At 37.0% G+C, this 21895-nt stretch overlaps 1 protein-coding gene across 1 annotated transcript in view; it reads left to right on the forward strand.

Annotated features, from left to right (window-relative positions):
• ubash3ba (ubiquitin associated and SH3 domain containing Ba) overlaps positions 1 to 21895 on the forward strand; it is a 38542-nt gene that overhangs the window by 1590 nt on the left and 15057 nt on the right. The window lies entirely within an intron of this gene.

The following is a 21895-nucleotide window of genomic DNA, read 5'->3' on the forward strand; positions in this document are numbered from 1 at the left end:
GTTTCTGTTGGGCTGAACACATGGAGTAAACTGAATTCAGAGGTAAAATACTGTTCAAAATGTATCCAGTTTAAAAACATATTAAAATAAAGAATTATAAATGAAGCTGACTGTATTTTGGGGGTAAAATCAGCTTTTTCTATCCATTGCCTTCCACTCATTGTGTAAAAATCTTTATTTATTGAATTACTTTGTTCAAAATGTCTGAAGAAAACATAAATAGCTTTAAGATTAACTGAGGACGTTAGCAGAATCTAGTTTTCACATAACCTGATTGTCAGCTTTAACACCAACAGCTGCCCTTTTAAATTCATTGATTTAGAAATTTGAGTAAAATACCACAGTACTACTCATAAATGTAGAATAAAACACTATAACATGAAGTAATTGCTTTAATTTCTGATTTGTTCATGAATTTACTACATCATGCACATTTAAAGTGCTAAAAGTTCCTGCACTGTAAAGTAATATTTTCTCCACTTTTTTACCAGAGCCAGACATCGACTGCATTATTCTGATCAGAATTTAATTCAGGGGCTCGCTTCATCACCTTCCAGGCACCTTTATCACTTCTCTTTTAAACTACCCACGCCTGATCAGCTGTGCGTTGCTTTCATAGCTACCGCTGCGGATATGTTAAGCTGTTAGGGGATATCTGACTAACTGTGTTCATATCTGACCTCATATAAAACTGTGCATGAGGCAAAAGGAGATCTCTACTGGATGTGAAACAAAAATGTAAATCATAACCCCTTGGCTTTAAAAAGCAAAAGAAGGAAACAAAATTGCAATTAAATCAGACCCTCGTTCTTTAGCAGCAGCCTCGTATTAAAGGGACACGAAGAAGTATTTTAGAACAATAATATTTGACATCTTAAACTTTGATTGAACACTTCCTATCTCTCTTCAAATAAAACTTGCGTCGGATTAACTGTTAGGTGTTTGAGAAGAAAATAGTGTTCTTGAAATGTGAATACTTTGGAAACAAGGAGGAAAAGTGATGAAAGTAGTGTTATGAAACCATGACATTTAGCATCATCTTTGGACTTTAATCTCAAATCTGTTAATCCATTAAACATGTTTAATTTGTGAAATGTTCTAATTTACAGTTCTTAGTTATTATTCAGTTCTTTGGGATCTACTTTCTTTTTCAGAATGGGGGTCCTCCTATGGGAGCCCCAGGGGCCCTAATTAGTGTCTTGGCTTGTTTATTCCTCAGGCTGGCTGTGGAATAAACCTGCATGGCTCGTTTTTAGTCGGACAGGCTCAGCACTCGTTGTCTCTTTTAGAGACGGTCTGTTCTCATGGTTATTTCCTGCTCCCCAATGCTTCTTTTCATTCATCCATCAAGCAGAGAAGTTGCCAGGAAACGAGAGTTATTGATTCCAGACAGTAGTCTGTAGCTCAGGTAATAATATTTAGACAACATAGTGATGTAAAGTAGGGCTGCAGTTAACGATTATTTTGCACATCCATTAATATTTTGATTATTTTTTTAAAAATACATTGATTAATAATTAGATAGCAACAAGTTCCTTAAAGAAGATTTTTACAGAATTTAAACCAAGTGAAACCAACATTTTTCTACTTGTGGATTACTGGATAGAGAATATTGACAGATGAAAAAGTTTTTTTTAATCTTAAATACAAAATATTGATTTTTTTTTCTTTTTTAATATTTTGGTATAGTTACTGCTTTAAGTGGGTCGCTCTGTCAGCTAAAGGGATATTTTTGAGTCTCTACACTCCAGTTAACAATTAATCTATTACTAAATTAGTTGACTATTATTTCAATAATCAATTAATCACGATTAATCTGATCAATTGTTTCATCCCAAATATAAAGAAAATATTATAGAAAATATACTAGTATAAAAAAGTAATGTAAATATTAATTAATGAATAGTGTTGCACTGATATCGATACCAATATTGAACAGAGCCCCGATCCAACACTAAAATGGTGGTATCGGTATCGGCGAGTACCAACAAATAGGGCACCGATACCATTTTGAGAGCCAAAGTTTATTAAACTATTGTCACCCATTCCAGGTAGACAATAAAAGGTTCTACTGGATTCAGCTTGACAAAGCCATGATGGCAATTATTTTACATCCAAATTTTATGCAGTTCTTCATATATAAACACACACATCAGTTTCAAACAGATGGTATCGGTATTGGCCGATACTGCACAGCCAGGTATCAGATATCAGTATCATTGCCAATGGCATCGGCACGACACTAGTAATGAACAATAATAATAATAAGTATTTTGAATCATTGTTTTGAACCAAATTATATATATATATATATATATATATATATATATATATATATATATATATATATATATATATATATATATATATATATATATGTATAAAAAACTTACAATAGAAAATTTTACACCAAAGCTACATTTAAGCTATTCTTACAGCCTGTCTTATAACCAAATAATAAGTAGTTATGGAAGCATCAAACGGTTTTCATTTCTCTGCTTCCTCTCACTGTCTGCATTGTCTTCCCTGTCACCAAAGCTCTTATTATTACATCCTTTTTACTGTAAGTACTGTCAGCGAGTCCCATATAAATTATTAACCTACCATGGTGAAACTGTCCCTTCCCACTCAAGGCCTTCTTTTTTTTACCAGTGCCCTAAAATGATCTCCCAAATTCTGCACAGAGCAATTACATTCTGATTAACTTTAAATAGAGGATACATTTTAGCTGTTTTTTTTTTTCTTGTCTATACAGCTTTATAACCTTAATAAATTGTAAAACATAAACAGGGAGCCATATTACAGCATGTTAGGACAAGATATCTGTGGTTTATTGCTCCTAAATCTGTTAAGCAGCAGACTCGTTATTGTAGTTTTGAAAAAAAAAAGAAAGAATTGGAGGTCCTTTTTCTGTTGCACACAGTAATACGTAGTAATACACTATGGGCCAGATTTATCAAGATCCAATTTTGCGTGCAGTAATTTGCGCTCGCAAACTGGAATTTTGCGCGAGGGGCTGAACCATGGTTTGCGGGTGATTTAACAAGAGTGATTGCGTAACTGGTGGCAGGTGCAAAACTGTTGGAGACGCCCTATTTAAATGATGGTTTTGCACGTTTTGTGGTTTGCGGCAAAGTAGTTTGTACAAACTAGTGCATTAAGAAATTTAAATCTTACAATGACCCCCAACAAAAAAAAAAAATATATATATATATAGATATCTCTATCTATCTATCTATCTATCTATCTATCTATCTATCTATCTATCTATCTATCTATCTATCTATCTATCTATCTATCTATCTATCTATCTATCTATCTATCTATCTATCTATCTATCTATCTATCTATCTATCTATCTATCTATCTATCTATCTATCTATCTATCTATCTATCTATCTATCTATCTATCTATCTATCTATCTATCTATCTATCTATCTATCTATCTATCTATCTATCTATCTATCTATCTATCTATCTATATATATATATATATATATATATATATATATATATATATATATATATATATATATATATATATAGGGAATAAAGGTTGCCAAAGTTTTTTCTCGTCCAGAGAAAAATGCACATACCAAATGGCTCACAAGAAGTGACTGTGGATGAGATTACTGCTCGTACGCATCCCCGCAGCATTGGCATGTTGCTCCACAGGCACAGGAGGGAAGTCTGGGTTCTCTGGTAGGGCGTCAGGGCGACATGGCATTTAGAACGTCAGACAGCACTTCTGAAAAACTAGATTGGGAGATCCAATGTTGCAAGGAGTTTAGTGATATCTGGTATTGCGTGGGTCCTCCTTGTGGCTGGCTCCAAATCCATTCGGAGTTCCCCCAACAGCTCCAAAATGGCAATGCTGGATAAACGATATGTTTTGATGATCGTTTCCTTGTTCATTCCAAAAATATTCACACGGAGTGAAAAAATGCGTTCTCTGCGTCTCCTTGCTTCATTTCGATGTCTTCTTCTTGCGTCAATAACCGCTGCCATGTGTGCGCAATTACGCATACAGACCATTTGCACCTTCTTTTGAAACATGTTAAATATAGAGTCAGATACCGTTAGCAAAATTGCTTTCAGGTTTAATAAATCACTTTGCGAGTGCTAAATTAATATATTTACATGTTCTCCTCCCACAAGACGCACTTTTGCGTGTAAACGCCCCATATTGCATATTCATTGCAGAAAAAGTACTAAATGGATAAGAGGCGCTATTTAGCACGTTTTAAAGACCAAATCCTTTTAGCACACTGTTGATAGATCAGTTTGTACATTTTTTAGCGTACGCAGTGAAATAGCTCACGTTTTTATACACGCAAACCTTTGATAGATCCGGCCCATAGAGCGCCTTGTAGTCCCAGGTAAAGAAGTGTTCACACACCGCAGAGTAAATTGTTATTTGGGGATATTGGAGTCCTACCCTAAGGTGCCGCTCTTTGCTGTGGCTCTTTCACAGTGAGCTCTTTGGGGTATTTTTCTTTTTACTTTGTCTTCTTCACTGCGGATTGTGGCAAGACAGCTATTGGTCCTAATGTAGAGTAGAGGCCAGTGGTGAAAATAAGTGGGTCTCTTTGTCACACTCTTAGACCCACAGGGAGACAGGAAGTCAATGGTTACTTACTGAAAGTTAAGAGGTCAGCAAAGCTGTGGCTGGCTTGACTGGTGTGGTTGCTTGTGTTTCCCATTTTGAAGAGTGGCTTAAACCATCGGGCCTTTGTATCGCATCAAATTTACCCCACAGATGCAAGCTCTTAAGCCTGGTTCACACAGCAGGGTTTCAAAGTTGTCGAATGACCTGACATATGAAGACACAACAGCTTGAGATGAAGCGGGTTCGGTTCTACCGTGTGTGGTGTACAGCCACAAATGGATTTCATTCAGGAAAATTCTGATGCAAGATGAGAAATCTCATGAGATCTCTTAAGATCAAAGGAGAGTTAAGAGTGAATAAACATGGCCGACAAGCAAAAAGCAAAGGAGATACTTGAGACAGTGATAGCAGAAACTGTACTCGTTACAATGCTCTCTGACTGGCTACACGTCCAGTTTATGTGGTTGCTCGCTTGGTTGTACATTGGGAACACTAAGCATGCTAAGATATGTGGTGAAAACAATCCAACATGTTTGATTTCCCTGACTTGCCCGACTTTTTTTTTTCAGAGTGTACCCGATTACTCTTCACACACACTAACGATTATTTCCCCCAATAATCGAGGTCTCTCTGAGGAGGGTGATCGGGGCAGAAATCATCACGATTATCTTGTTAACCTGGCATTAGATCAACAAACGTGTTGACTTATTACCTTCAAGCTGAATTCTTGCGGTATTTGTACTAAAACAAACATACAAGTCTTAACCTTGTCCCACCTTAACCGTTCAAGATAGACCAAAAAATGGACATCCAACAAAGTTAAAGTATCATGTCTTGAAGTGGTACACATAGCTGTGACGAAAGAAAGAGCTGCTAATCCCAAAGACAAACCAAAACAAAGATGGAGGAAGGATGTAGGGGGAGCTACTGCTATCAAACTGGTTTGTCAGAATCTTTCATCTTTGAACAGGAGTGTGAAGGCGTAAGATGATGTGGTTTCTAAAGGCATCTGCGGCTATTACCTTTGTCACCATTATTGGCTATAACCAAACTTCGGTAGGCGGGGGCTAGACGTAGCTTCACCCAATCTGCTGAAAGTTCTTCTAAATGTTCCTCCTTTCCATGAACTGATCTGATAAGAGCAGTCCCAGATTGATAATGTATAGAACTAAACATGTCTTGCAAGGTTCATTTTTTTATAAAAAGTGACTGAACCCCTATACCAACCTCCTGCTCCTCCAGTCTCCTATTTGATCACCTTTCGCAGGGTTGACAGTAAGAATACTATCCCGGGTTTGAAAGAGCTCCATACTGCTGTGTTGCATCCAGACTGTCTTCAGTTTTACGGACGTCATTATGCGATGGACACTCAATGAAAAACTAGAAAAATCAAAAGTTACACAGATGTGGAAACGGACGAAGCTCTCCGTAATAAAATCCTTAACATATGAAGGTGATCATATTAGCCACACATAGTACACGTAAATAAATAATGTGATTTTGTTAAACTCTCTCAGGTAGGCTGTATCTATGAGGCATTTTAAGCAAAGGGTTGTTGACAACTGTATAATTCCTATTGGCAGCTAGGGAGATCTGTAGCCGGCTAAGCTAACTGCACTGGCGCTAGGAAGCATCCTGCTTCCTGGTCCTAGCTCTTTCCTTATAGTACCTATCGTGGTGACCGTGGACGCTCTTTCGCTTGGGAAGAAGTAGCCTTACTGATTTGCGATGTTTGGAACACGCCCAAAAGAAGTCACCTTCACCGTTACATCAGGAGGTTAAAGGATTACTGAAACGTTCCTTTACTCTCTTCTTTACTTAAACATTTTTTACCGCACATCTTAGGGGTGCAAATATTTGCAATATTTGTAATTTTGTTAAAACTTTTGTTTCACAAATACATTTGAAGCTCTAATAAAATCCTTAAAATAGCCAATTTAGATAAATAATTATTGATGTACGGTATATGTGAACTAGTATCAGCATTGGCCAGTTTTTAACCGAATCAGTCTGATATGTAAAACTGGGCTAATTTTAACAGCCAATAATTATTTTCATATAGTTGCTGTTTTTATTTCCTGAGGGAGAGGGGGTTGATAAAAAGGTGGAGAAATATGCGAAATTATAAAAAGATATCGGTTATAAGCCATACCAGAAATATTTTTTAGATTGATGGATCCCTATACATAACATAATGTTTTAAATCATCATTTGAATTAAACATTACCTTTTACCTTTTATCAAAGACAATTAGAGATTTCTCTTTTTTTTACCTCCTTCTAAATCTTTTATAACTCCCTACCTGTCATATTTTGCCAGTCTGATCTTCAGCGTAGGTCGAAGATGAAAAAGAATGGAAACGGAAATAAGCGATCAATCACTGCTCTGGGGAACAAAAGCTTATTGTGTTCGGGTGTTTGTTTTCAGGCAGTGGGGAGCCACACACACACAGACACACACGTACCAAAAGAAAGCAACCTTCTGTTTTATTCAAGGGATGGTTTGTTTTGCTGAATCATCCAGGAATTGACCTGACTAATCAGCTCTGAGCTGGGTCAATGGTGGCCGCTCTCCTGATTTTGCAGAGGAGGAAATGCAGCCTGACCTTGGCTAAGGGTGTTCCTCTTCATTTTCTAGTACAGGTCTGGTTGAACACTAATAAAATAATAAGGTCTAGTGAAATATGACGGTCAGTTGATAGTAATTCCCAAAAGTCAGTAAATCCTCTCTTAAACTCCTAATCAGTTTGTTATCTTCTTTAGAAACACTTCTTGGTAACTCTTGATCAGAGTTTAATTCAAACTTTTTCACTGTCTTTTACTTCCTGGTAAACGTTGCCCTTTGTCCATCTTCGCACTTTTATACCACCTATTCAAAACCTGTTAATTATCATAGTTATGATGCCTCATTTTTTTACATTTTGAACTCAGTTCAGTTCTTTTGCAGTAAACGTATCAGAAAAAGCACATGTGCATTGACTAGAGCAATGGGTTGGGTTCAAATTAAGCTTATTTTATCCTGGAAGCTACATTTTTCAGACGTTAAAAGTCACCATTTTATATCTTTATTTTCTTCAGATGTAAAACCTGCCCTAATCTAAGCAGAACGATAAAGTGATGTAAAATACGCTCAGATCATGCCCACCACCTCATTTTGTTCAGCCAATCTGATAAAAGAGCTGATAATTGTGTCTTAGCAGGAAGCCAGTAAGAAAAACTGTTACGATAAGTCTAGTGGCAAAGTCCAGAGACACAATTAGAAGATTCTTTTTCTCTACCTTGAACTGTGAAAACTATGGCTGATTAGAAACAGGACAAGGATTTCATATCTGTTGACCTTTCACCTTCCTTCCTTGCCTGGTTCCCCAACTGTTGGTTTAAGGAAGTATGGATCCTATTTGAATGAATTTGCCCTGGATTGTCTGATGGAGAACAAAAACAGGTACTTCCTGCATATGAAAATACTTATACTATATCTTTTATTTGTTTTATGATCATTTAAGCTCGAGTTTCATGTTCCTGATATTATGAAAACAGTAATATAACTCAGTGAAGAGCTGAGAAGAAATATTCAGACAGTAACTCTCAACAAGGCTTCACATGTACGTTAAAAATTCACTTTGCAGAATGACTTAAAATGTTAAAATCCACCATAGATCATCTAAAAACGTGCAAAAGTGTGCAAACAAATGAACGCAAGGCTTCCTCTAGAAGTTTTTTAAATCTGTGGTGGAGAGCAGGGGATGGTGGGTCGTGTCAAAAAACAAAATAAAACTACCGGTATATTATTTAAATACGTCACTGTCATTAAGTTGTTGTTGAAATGCAACATTTGTTAACCTTAATTTACGAACTAACGTCTGAATTCTTATACATTGCCTGAATCCACACTGCATATATCTAATCTTAACAGACACTAATCAGAGGCACACAGATTATGACGGGAATAAGTGAAGGTAGCTGGGTTGTCATCAAGTAATTACTTTAGTGCAACAGCTTCAGAAAAAGAAAAAAGATTAGATAAAAACAAAGCTTCTACTTCCTAGCTCATTTTTATCCTGCTTTGTAGTCCAGGCCGGGATCCTTGGCAGCTTAGCTAATGTTTTATACGTTAGGTGCAAAAAAGAAAAACAGAACTGAGCAGGATTGTCACTAAAATCACCAAAAACACACAGAAAAGTAACTACATATTATAGTGACTGCAGTCACTATAAAAAAAATGTAAAATAAGCGAAAGGGGTCTGAAAAGTCAAAATATATGGATAAATTTGCTAAGACGGCACCATTGTTTTCCCTCACTCTAGAGAGCAGAGCCATGTAGCCACCAGTTAGCTTCATGCAGTAGCAGCTTCACAGCAAGGCATTCAGCAGCCAGTGCTTGGCTAGAGCTGTGTCACTACCTGATCTCTACCATTTTTTACTTGTTTCCCTCCCTAACAATAGTAAGCTTACTAAACTATAATGTTTCGGAGGTCAATAATGTATTTTATGAGAAAATAAATGTATTTAAATTCTTTCTGTTTTACCACCTGTCTATGCCAGAAATGGGATCCTGCGCTACTTCCAGGAGCTAACTTTTTCGGCTTACGATTTAAACATAAATCTAGTCTTTTTGAGTTACATTTTTTTCCCATTCCCATTAACATTATGGTATATAGTGCGTAATCTAAAGAAAGAAACAACTAAAATGCGCATAAATTTAATCATATTTTGCTAGGAAGGGTTAATAATGACATCAGACAAACAGTTTAATGGAGAAAATGTAAAAACCGGACAAGTCATAAAAAAATGGATTTAAATATTTGTTTTAGCATTCTTTAGTGATTTAAGGATAGAAATAAGTACTTTTAGTGCCATAATGTTATTAATGACATATTTATCACTAATAGGCCCCCCACCTTTACTTCTTGCAGAACTTTGTTTTGATTGGTCTGCAAGCCGGATCATACCATTATGTTAAAGCAGAGAGGGGTGCAGACGGATGCAGTTTGTTATAAATTAAAACTTTACCTTTTTGATGAATTAGCTTTTTTTCAATACCAAACACAAGAAGAGTGTTACTTGGTAATCTAGAACAGTTCTGCTTTTTTTTTTTAAACAGAACTATTATTTTTATGTATTTATGACCATTTTGACTATGGAGGAAGCCTGCAAATAAACCAGAATGTGCAAAGCTTTAAATATATTGCTGGAATGTTTTTTTTTTTTTTAGCTGCATATGCATCCATGTTATTTTCATATTTGGAAAAGGAACTCAATTATTTGTATTTTTTGTCATGTATTCCTAAAACTCATTAGGTCAGGTAAGTAATACGTAGAACAATATGCAGGATGTGTCTGGCTAATTATCCGATTACTTGATTAAGCAGAATAATAATCCTTTTACTAAAATAATTCTTTGCTACGGGAAGGGATACTGGAGGTAACATTCCCTAAACAATCGGTCCTTTTAGATTATTAACATCTTAACCCAGTTTTTCTCTTTTAAAACCTAGCGGTTTTAAAAGAACAACTGCGGTTCGATGAGTAACCTTGTGTTGCTTTCCGGTTTCTGAGCCAAATATATGGGAGTTTCTAAAACGCAGCGCTTGCAATTTGATGTAAGCATAAAGAGCTACAGCCCAAAACCACGGAGCCAATAAGAGAAGCAAACCAGAATATTCCTTTAAATCTTACTGCGTTTCTTATCCTTTAAAGGCTTCTTCCTTCATGGTTAAAAACAAATGGCCAGAAAGTAACGGCAGTTTTTTGGCATTGTTTTGGACCCGGTTGTGTCTCAGTCGAAGTCAGGAAGCTCCGCCTACCAAAGCATTTTTGACAAAAATTCTAAAAACAAGATATCAGCCCATAACTCAAGTTAAAGATCAATGAAACAATTCTCGGTTAGTAGTGTTTGACTAACTGACATTCCAGCTATGTCAATATTTGCAGATTTGATTTAATAGGACATTTAAGAACAAAGCAAATGTCAGTTTTATTGATTTTAATGAATATGTAGGTTTATTTCTTCTTACTAAGAGCTACATTTAAAGACAGGCAGTTCCAATATACTCAGTCTTTAGGTGTAGCTCACTCTGACATTAAATCAGTATTGCTAGGAAAGCTGTTTTAAACTGTATGACTTGAATCAAACATCTCTAGTATCTCTCCTTTTTAGCCCGTCCTTGCAGACAGAACCTCTTTAACTGAGTCGCCCCCTCTCACGCCGTTTTTTTTTTTTTTTTTTTTTTTTCAGCTCGGCCCACAAATTTTCTATGGGTCCGGACCGAAGTCTTGTGATTTCCTCTCCAAAACATTGACTCCGTTGTCCCGTAGAAACTTTGGACTAATTCAGTGTTGTGTTCCCATTCGAAGCTTCTGCTTCCTTGCTGATGTTTTGAGAATTTGCATCAGTATTTCCATACAGCATTCTTTCCTTGACATGCTGTCTTATTCTGTGAATCACCTTCCTTTCTGAGTAGAAAATACTCCCACAACACAGTACTTCCACCCCTGTACTTTACACCTGGGGCGGTGTTTTCAGGTCTGAAAGCCTCCCCCTTTTTTTATATTTTCGTTTCTTCGAACAAAAAAATATGTTCTGAGTTAATTTGTAAACTATAGTCAATTTTTATTCTGCTTTTGGAGTAATAACTTCCCTCTCTGGTGTTTGCCTTTCCACTCCTGTCTGCACGTCACTGGATAATGACTCGTATGTTCTGCTTTAAATGAGCACATTTCACACAGAAAGCACGTTTATTTCTGGACAAAAAGCAAACTAAAGAATGTGTTACTTGCATCTAACTAGAATCAGAAAAAGTTTTGTCTAGTTTAATGTCAAACAATATACAGTAAGGTGATCAAATCAAAAAGGTGTTGCAACAAAGTGAAAAGGTGTGAACACTAATGAAACACGCTTTTTGTTGTTTTGTTCCCATTTGAATATACAGGATGTGTGTCGCATTAAAAGTGAAGAAAGTTTGCAAACCTGCAACTTTTTAATTACCACCTTAATGTTAATAATCCCTGATATTTCTTTAAGTTTTCATATTCTGTTTTCTTCTTAGGTTTTTTACCCCCCCAGATAAAACGACTTGTTGTGCGACACGTTTCCCAACGACTCCCCGACATCAAAGCAGCATAGTGGTTTCTGAGCCGTATCACGTAGAGCTGCGATGACACTATATGCTCTAGACCCGTTTTTTTTCCCTCCACCCTGTCTTCCTATGAAATCTTTTTTTTGTGATTGTAGAAGGAAGTTAGATGGCATTGTTCCATATACCTAAAACCTTTGTTATTTGATAGCAGAATGCTCCCTGCATTGTGTGAAATCACCATCAAGAGGTCCAAACTGAATTGTGGTAGAACGATTTTACATTTAATGTGACAGGATTAACTCCAGTGCCTGCAAACTAAAACAAACTGTGAGCCTGTGTTCAAGACAGCCAAGAGGAAGTCGCTCATTTCCGGAAGTGGCTTGTGACCTTTCTGCTGAGCACTCTGTTCAGACGGTAGTTTGAGGGAGGCTGTAGAGGATTCAGACATACCGACTGACAGGGTTTCAAACTGACTGAACTCATTATTTCACTCACAAAATGAATCTTACATCCTGTAAAAAATGTCTTTTTTTTTGCTAACAGGACAAAACACTCGAGGTTTTCATAAACTAGTGGTTTAAAGCTTTTCGGCTGACGTGAAATCTCTCGATTTAATTTGCAGCCATGATTATTGTCTGAACCCAAGCACTTGCTGTTTTCTCTGCCCTGTGCGGCGCGTCATGGGAAGAGCGCCCGGTGATGCATCATGATGAAGTATTCACAGTGAATCATTCACTCTGTTTGCACTGTACTTATTTCACTGTTGGCACAGAGCGCTAAAAATAGCTTTCTAACACTGTGCCCTTTTTTTTCAAAGCCTGAAAAGTCGTCAAAATCTCTCAATTTCTCTGTGATCCTCTGGACCTTCCATCTCTATCATCAAGATAAAACAGACACCGGCAAATACTGTTTGAGCTGAACTGCAGTGATAGCTAAAACCTTTACATGTATTTTTGTCACAGATAACATTAGATCATTCGTAATTAGCTTGTACATTTCTACAAGTATTAATGCCTATTTATACAGTCATTATTTATTAATACTAGTCCTGCTTCCTCCTTTTAGAAGCTTTGGTTTGTTGCTCCTTTTAAGGAAAGCCAGTCATGTATTTGCAAAGAACATTATAAACCCTTTTATTCAACAACTTCTAAATGTAGTTGGTGTTTATGCTTTGAGGTCAATCAGATTCTAGGTACAAGATTAGATGGAGGTTTGGCGTGTCATGAGTGTTAGAAAATAACCATGAATTTGTCATCTGGAAAAGGTCTGCGAAAGGGAGGAGCTGAAAATTGAACCACTTTTAAATATTTTCTGAAAAAGTTGTACAGAATCTGTTGTGCTAATTAAAAATTTGGTTGGGTAATAGTAACTTTTGAGCTGGAAACAAACTTAAATGTTGCTCAGTTTGTGATTACATACTGTTGCGTGGATGCATTATAGGCTAACTTTGTGCTAGCGTCTTTTATCTATTTATAGCACAAACTCTGGTTTAAATCCCAACATTTTAGTACTGAATTTGAAAAAAAAATTGACAAGCCAGATTGAGGAATCCCTCAATTTATTCTGACAAGTGAATAAAAAAAATTAATAAATAAATAAGACATGCGAACAGGAAGGATCACACAGTGTTGTTACTTCAAGCTAAATTGAAAATTTTTCTACCAAAAAAAAACATTTGTTCATAATAAGATCAGTTTATTTACACCAAGTGTCCGTCCTGATAGTGTTGAGATCCTTTCTTTAGCCTAAATGCAATCTCAGCGATGGCCACTGTGAGCAGATATAAACAGACGTTGTGCCCTCTTCTGGCAGTTCATAGAACTGCGAGAAGGCTAGAGTAGCAACTACTAAATAGAGCCTGACTAATCCTGCAATGCCTTGAGGCAAAGCAATAGCTCTGTGTGGTTGAAGACCAACTCATAACAATTTAATCAACTAATCTACAGCTGTTTAAGAAAAAGTTCTTGTCAGTTCTCCCAAGAGCCTCCTATCAGAACATTAAGGTAAAAAGTTCTGTTCTTAACAAAAACAAACAGGAACACAGCATGATTAATTCCTCAATCTACTTATAATGCCATTTGTAGTTAGACTTTAGAGGCTAGAAATAGCATTGCTATCACTAGATTAAAATTAATAAGGACATATTCTGTGACATCTGAACGTTTCCGCAGCTTTAGCTCCTTCAGTGAACACTAAGAGTCAGACTATTCCCAGCTCTGTTCCAGTCACATCCATCTTGTAATCAAATATTTTCTACCTTTTTTTTAACACTTAATCTTGGACTTTTCTTCATTATTTCCATACTTCCCTGACAGTTGCTAACTTGCTTAGCCGCAGAAGGCTACTTCCTTGTTGTGTACCCAGACTCTAGCCAGGAATATTTCATAGGGTGTGTACCTCGGTGTATCACATCTTTAGGCTTTGCATGTTATAATTTTGAAATTTAGACTCGCTGAAATGCTATTTCTTGCATTTTGAGGTAGAATACAGCCAACTGATCATGGTAATTATGTGTGCTTGACTAGAGGTGGAAATTCTATAAGGATTAATTTGTTAATTCAGTCAGAACTTGGTAAAGGTGAAACTTGATTGGTACATTAACAACAAGATAAGCAATGACAACTGAAAAGCAGTCTACAAATACTACAACACAATCAACAGAGCAGAAGATGCAGCCAGGAGTGCTTTTTATTTCTGTCTATCTACTCTGTTAAGAATACAGCTGAAACTGAAACTAATTCTGAAACTTGATTGTCATATTTTTATATATCTTAGTAGGTATGCATGAAATTGGAATTTTGGCCGATATCCGATATGCCAATATTTTAAAACTCATGTAGCTGATAACCGATACCGATGTTAAAGCTGGACAAAAATAAGTAGTCATTGAAAATAGCAGTTTTGTTATCCATTTCTGACACTTTGAAAAATAATATACTCAAATATATTTTCATATGATGATATCAAATTGATTTTTAAAACGCGGTATCGATCTATTTTACTTTCAAAATCTCGTGAAATTTCATCGTTCTGTTACAAACTCTCATGATATTTTGCAAATTCTTGTGAGATTTTGTTAGTAAAATAGATCGATACCGCATCAATATATCAACTTATAAAAATATGGCAAAATTTCGTGAATTTTCGGGGATTTTGTAGCATAACGATGACATATAGCAATATTTCATTAGTAAAAGAGATTGATATGGTGTTTTTAAATGGCAATATATCAGCATATGAAGATATTGTGATATTTTAATGTATCAATATTTTTTCCCTCGTCTTTAGAAGTTTTTAAGTCTGTAAAAAAGAAGTTTTGAGGAAGAAGTAGTAGTATTTTTTTTTAGACTTTAGAAACTCAGAAGCTGATCAAATATCGGGTTAAATATCGGTGGGGTGGCCGATGTCCGATATTCAGTTTTAAGGCCGATACAGGCCGATACTGATAGGGGGCCGATTATATCGTGCATTCCCTATATCTTAGTACATTTTGTAAATGGAAGCCAATGGGTTACACAAGCAGGTGCGTTGCACCGAAGGGCAGTGCACCGATATCCACAAACAACGTCCATTTATTGATCTTTTGGAAATAAAGACTCCAATTATCTAGAACAACCGTTAAAAAATCCACAGCATCTGCTTGACATTTGCTACGGATTTAGTACCATTCCTACCCGGTGTCATTTATGTTAGCTCCTTTTTTTCCCCCATCATTCCACAGACAGTATTTTCCCAAAGAACAAAGAAAGGTCCCCCCAAAATAATCCTATAGTTATCAGGCATTCCATGAGTTTTTGTAAACTTTTCAAACTTACCTGCTTGCAAACAGCGCAGCGTGCTTGTTCCCACAAATGGTTCTTAGGGACATAAGATATTTCACCATATTCGGGGGAATTAGGTCGTACCAAAGCACAGCCCAAAAACAGGGCATAGCATTTCTAATATTTTAGGTAAAGGGCTTAAAATGCACGCCTGTACACATTGCTAGGTAAAAGCCTGCTAGTACCTCCTGCGCACATGCAGAATATCGTACCTCCATTGTTGTTTTAAATATATATAGACTTTATTTACTAACAAATGGAGCAAAAACAAGGCATGAAACAATGAATAATGAACACTTTGTGTGCAACCAGATTATTGACATATAAAAAAATAAAAATGTCATTGTGACTCTGTGCCTTTAAGGGCCAGTTTATACCTCTGGTGCATAGCCTCTGCAACCGTCAAATCTGTCTCTGTGCAGAGATTCTGCAACCGTCATTGCACACCTCTAAAAAATCCTGACTACACGTCAGACGGTCGCAAATCTGCAAGCCGCCAAAGTTCTCGTGAGTTCTCGAATAGGCTCCTCCTACCATTTTGGCGGGAAACTGCTGTAAGTCCCTAGAAATTCCAGACCGACGGTGCAGACAGATACAAGCAAAACTGGTTCGCGAGAAGACCCGAGCGACATTTGATGTGTGCGGTTGCAGAAGTCTAATCCGTCCTTAACTTAGCATCAGGTGTAGCATTGCCAGTCCTGTGTTGCCTATGCAGGAACGTGTAAGGTGGAATTTTAACATTTCTTTTGTGAAAATACTGATATTTTTATTAAATAAGTTATTAATTGCCTTATTCTATTTGCATGAACACATTTCCCTTTGCTTAATATTTCTGTGCTGAATAACATCCCTGACCATCACTTTTTTGATTAGATAAAAACAAAAATAGCTTTAAATACAATATTACTGTTTTCCTGCTGATAAGGCTTACCAACAACATGAAAATCAAATAGTTTCTATACTTAAAAATATATATATGTTTATTGTATGTTAGTGTGTTGGCCTTTACAGTTATTTAAAACTTAGTATAACCCAGTTGTATTTGATCAGGAGAAGCATATTGTTATTAGATAAAAGGTATAGTTAGACATGCCGTTGTGGGTGCATCTTATTTTTCCAGCCCTCCTTTGGGTGCAGTTGTGTGTCGGGCAGCAAACCGAGCTCCCAGCACTGCTGGTGTGATAAATATGTGGATCCGTCCGTCTTCAGTCCATTTATAAACAGGAAATGTTGCTGTGCTGGTTGAGTGGACTCAGGGAGGGGCCCCTGGGAGCATCTAGCTGCAAATGTTGAAGCATTTGTTTATATTTGCATGTGATTTAGTTTATCGTTTCAGCTATTCTTTTATGGCTAATTTGCCTGCATGAAACGCAATGATGTTTATGTGGAGAGTTGTCACATCCAGCTTGTCTGAAAAAAGGAAGAGATATAATAAACTCTGCAAAAAATGTTTACATGTGTGAAAGACCAAACCACAGCAAACATGTGAAAGCCAGTGGATTTATCTACAGGAAGCGTAGGTAAGCTTATCATATGCAAAAAAACTAAAAGGCTATTTTCAGAATTTTCTGAGACAGGAGTGCATGTAAAGAAAAAAAAAAACATAGAATTATCTGATAATGTCATACTTACTTTTTTGTTTGTTAACCTGACCACAGCTCTCTTCTGCATGGCCTGTAATCTTTATCATCTTCTTCTGGCTTTGAAAGGCAAATTTGGTTTATAAATAACCTCTCAGCTTTTGCTGAGAACCAGTCAGATGTTTGATGTAGGACAGTTTGTTCTCGTTTCAGCAGTTGTTGCTAGTTGAAAACTTCCGAAACACGAAAACTAAGTTTAATCAAAACAAATTCTAATGAGGGTTTCTGTCAGTTTCTTACTGGTCGATTCAGTATTTAATGAGTCCTAATTTTGGTACAAATGTTCAGATTAGGGATGCAATTTTTTGATTAATTAGTTAATCTGTTGATTGATGTTATAGTTCCACTAATGAGTAATTTGAAAAAAGTAAAAGTAGTACATTGTTATATTTTAACAATGTGTTGTTCCAGGTATATAAAATATTGTCTCAAAAAAAAAAAAAAAAAAATTCTTTACACATCCATCCATCCATCCATCCATCCATCCATCCATCCATCCATCCATCCATCCATCCATCCATCCATCCATCCATCCATCCATCCATCCATCCATCCATCCATCCATCCATGATGAGCATGTGGCGACAGTATTCACTAGCTTTGTATCATTACCTCTGTGGCATTCCCTCACACTGTGCATTCATGCAGTGACAGTAGAGAGGAAAAACTCCCCTTGAACAGGAAGAAACCTTAATCAGAACCAGGCTCAGTGTGAGCTGCCTTGTTCCGAGTCCCACTGCAGTTCAAGGAGAGAGAAACAGCTTACAAAAGGAACAAAGAAGCAGTGATACATAAATATTTTATATATATATAAAATATATCGGTAAACTACCTCCATATGTGGCTCTGTAGAAGAAAGAAATGATTAATCATACAAGTGCTGAGCCAATTTTTATGCAAAAGGGACGAAAGAAAGCACATCGATTTAGTCACAGTAAAAGTTGAGCCCATAGCAATGTCTAGAAGAGAAACAGTAGTAAACACTGAAAAACAGGTCCAACTCTCTATAATCGTAGGTGTTGGTGATAGGAGCCCAGCTGATATTTCTCTCCAGGATGGTGTCACAGCTAAACAGAACAGATGAAGCCTCTATGAGGAGAAAAAGCAGAAAGAACAAAAAGTTAAAAGGTGATCTAACAAATACTGCAAAATGTGATAGAGATGGAATAAATCAGAGAGAGGAAAGTGGTCTTTACGTCCTCCAACAGTCTAAGTCTATAGCAGCATAGCTATAAAGATAGCTCAGGATAACCTGAGCCCCTCTAACTATAAGCTTCATCAGGGAGGAAAGTTTTAAGCCTTGCCTTAAAAGTAGACAGGATGCCTGCCTCATGGTCTAAAACTGGTAGCTGGTTCCGTAGGGGAGAAGCCTGATAACTAATAGCCATTTTAAGTCACAAGACATGGAGATGGCTTAATCTGTCCATGAAATTAAGATTAGCATGTTTAATGATTTTTGATTCCAATGATTCCAAATGAATGATTAGCAGCACCCACGTGTTGGCGCTGACCTATGGAAGGAAAGGGACTCAGAATGCAGACGTAGATGCTATTTTTCCTGGTAGGATACATGTTTGTGATTGGGTAAGACGTTTGTTACTTAAAAGATCTCATAGCATGTTTTGCCTTGGCAAGAATTGATGTATAGGAACGTAAATATTGGGCCAGAGGGTTCGGCTGCATACAGAAGAGGTGAAATGAATGAGACTCAAAAAAGGGGTTAAAATTGTAAATTGTTGGCTTTGTAATTTGTTCTTTGTTTGTAAAGAAATTTGTAGAAAAAAAGAGAGGAAAGAAAAAAGCACTTTAATAGAAGTTTCCCTTCTGTTTTTCTTGGTACCAATGAATCCACAGTAACTAATGTTTCACAATCACAATGGTTACTTTCCATTCTTACCTGGATGCACCTTTCTAATCATACAAATAAGGTTTTACTTCAAAATAAGACAGATTTAATGGCAAAAATCAAGTAAGACAAGTTGATCTGTTCGTCTGAGGGTTTCGCTCACATTCACTCAGATATCAGCATTTTTACTACTGAGCAACATGTATCCTTTACGCTCCATTTTGTTGAAACCTTTATGAAGGCAAAAAAAACCAACTTGAAATGATATTTAGGCTCATTATTGCATCATTACCCTCGGAAAATCAGAGCATTCTGTTAACAGCAGATTTAAAGTCCTGTGTGGCTTCAAACATCGATGAGAGGCTGAGTGTACATCTGCGTGACACAACAGGATGCAGTGGCAGGCGGGCGTCGCTGTTGCTCTCCGACTTTGATCTTTTTACTTGATGCACTTTTTTCAGCAGCTGTCAAGAGATCAAAGTTTATGTCGACACTGATGGTCTGCAAGCAGTGAGCTCCTGGCGCTTTACGCAGCATCCTCTTCTTGCATGGTAGAAGAAACATCTCACTTGTCTGATCCTCCTGTAACGGTCACTAAAAGTGTGGTACCACACAGAATATTTTATTATTAAACCATAAAAACTGACAAGCCAACAGCAGGCTGAAGCTGTGTGGTTTTAACCTTAGTGTCTTTAAAAAAACCACAACGATCCGATCAAAATTCCAGCCGTGCTGCACGATGTTCTTGTATTTGCACAGCAAACATGCCGAAGATCCTTTGTAATGTTTCGTGTCATGAGGTTTTATTTGAACAAAGATAAGATGCATACAATCGGATGTTCCAGCTCAGATTGGATTTTATGAAGCCTCAGTCACATCTGCTTGTAATCCCATAATCCCTTCTGAAATAAAAAAGACGAGAGGATGTGTGTGGGGGGGTTTCCTCCTCCTCCTCACAATACCAGGTGGAATCTTCTTATAAGGCGATTGTTCCCTACGAATGGCTCCTCATGTTAAGTCCTCTCCTCTGATCCAGGGTTTAGGAACTGGGTCAGTTGGATGATATGTCGTGTATGAACGCAGCAGAGCGGTTCAGTTTGTTTCCTTCTCATTGGTGTAGAAGGGGAGCAATATTCCACAATCCCATCAACCAGGTCATGGCCTACTGCGGCGTGTCGGAGCGCTCTGCCTCGGGGTTCAGGGACTCCTCCGTATCTAGGACCTTCTCTGTGGGACAAATATAAAAATAGCTCTTTGAGTTTAAACACAAACGGGGCCACAACAAGCACCATCAGCGCCGTCTCACACAGAGAGGTTGCATTAATAAAAAAAGTCAAAAGGCTGTACATTTGTGTGGGAAACAACTGGTTTGGTATTAAGAGCTGCTCATGATGTTGTTGGAACAGTGAGGTTATCATTTAGGAGCAAACATGGTGGTAATATAACGGTTTGTGTTTCTGTTTGCTGATGCCATGAATGGGCCGTTTATTGGCCGTTGCCTTGTTCTCACACAATGCACAAAGCGCTGCTGAAAGGAGAAGGAGCAGCATGGCCCAGAGTTCAGCTGCGGTCTCCATCACTGCTGTTGGTTAATTGTTTATTTCATATCTGAATAATGGAGGCCCGAAAACGAACGATCTAAACATTAATCATAGAACAGAGCAGAGAAGGTCGAGGCGTCCTGCACCGTTCAGCTGGGCGGACGGTGCAGGACGCAGGACGGCACCGTGACCAAAAACTCAAAGTCGCTGCTTATTTGGGTGCATGGCTTTAAACCTGGGGGTAAAAGGTTTGTTGCTGCGGATTTTTTTGTCACCTTTTGTTCTTTCTTTTTAATCTTAGCTATTCAGCAAATCCATCTTCCACAGGAGAATCAACCTAGAGGTATAGTTTCACATATACTTTAACAAGTATTCACACTTATTAGATGATAATAACATTAAAAGAACGTCTAACCTTTCTGCCTCAGTGTAAAACAGTTTAAGCTCAGTCAAATTGGATAGGAGGACCTTTGAACACATTCTATGGAAGGCTAAAGGAGACAATATTTCATACTTAGATAAATCAATTCATCAAGAAATAAATAAATAAAAAAAGCATTAGTAAATAAAGAAATATAACTGAAATAAATAAATAAATACAGATTGAAAATGTATTATCATGTTTAAGGAGTCGTTAAAAAATTTTTCAGTACTTTAGCAAGTATACTAAAACACACCATCCAATAAAACAATTGATTTAAAACTTTTTTTTTTTTGCACAAATGCACGTAATTGTACAATAATATGAGCTGAAAGGTCATCCTTTAAAAAGTGTAAACTTGTAGGTGTATGTCCTCGTAGTCGTTAAAATATATAAAACTGATCAACCCATTAATTATTTTTATTTAAAAATGATTAAATTATTCGTGTCAACATTTAAAATGTAAATTAGTTGTATTAAATTAACAGTATGGAGGGAGAGCTGGTGAGCGTGAGTGGCCTTTAACAGTGATACATACGAATCCGGATGTTTGTCTGAACAGTTTATTTAACTTCACAGTGATGCACTACTCATTTTTTATTTTTGTTATTTAAGTGGGCTGCAAATAAAAGCCATTTGCAAGGTATACTTCTTTACTGTTTCCTTCTCCATAGCACTAAAACATCCCCCAACCAGAACTGAGAACATATGAGCTGATTTAGCTGTGGAATCAAAGCGACTGTAGGGAGAGCAAAGCTCTCAGAAGGACGGCTTATAAAAATAGCTCATGTTCGTGTTAATTGGATTCATGGTTCATCATTTGAGAAGAGGATGTAGCCCTTTTAAAGGACGACTATGTAGGCCTTTCCTGTCGGCGTGGCTGGAGAGGAGTTGTCAGTCAATAAAAGCTCAATGATGCAGGAATGGAACGGGTCAAAAAG

The sequence above is a fragment of the Cyprinodon tularosa genome, unplaced genomic scaffold (assembly GCF_016077235.1).
Source record: "Cyprinodon tularosa strain WSP-4 unplaced genomic scaffold, ASM1607723v1 ctg600, whole genome shotgun sequence".
In the NCBI taxonomy this organism is placed as follows: domain Eukaryota; kingdom Metazoa; phylum Chordata; class Actinopteri; order Cyprinodontiformes; family Cyprinodontidae; genus Cyprinodon; species Cyprinodon tularosa.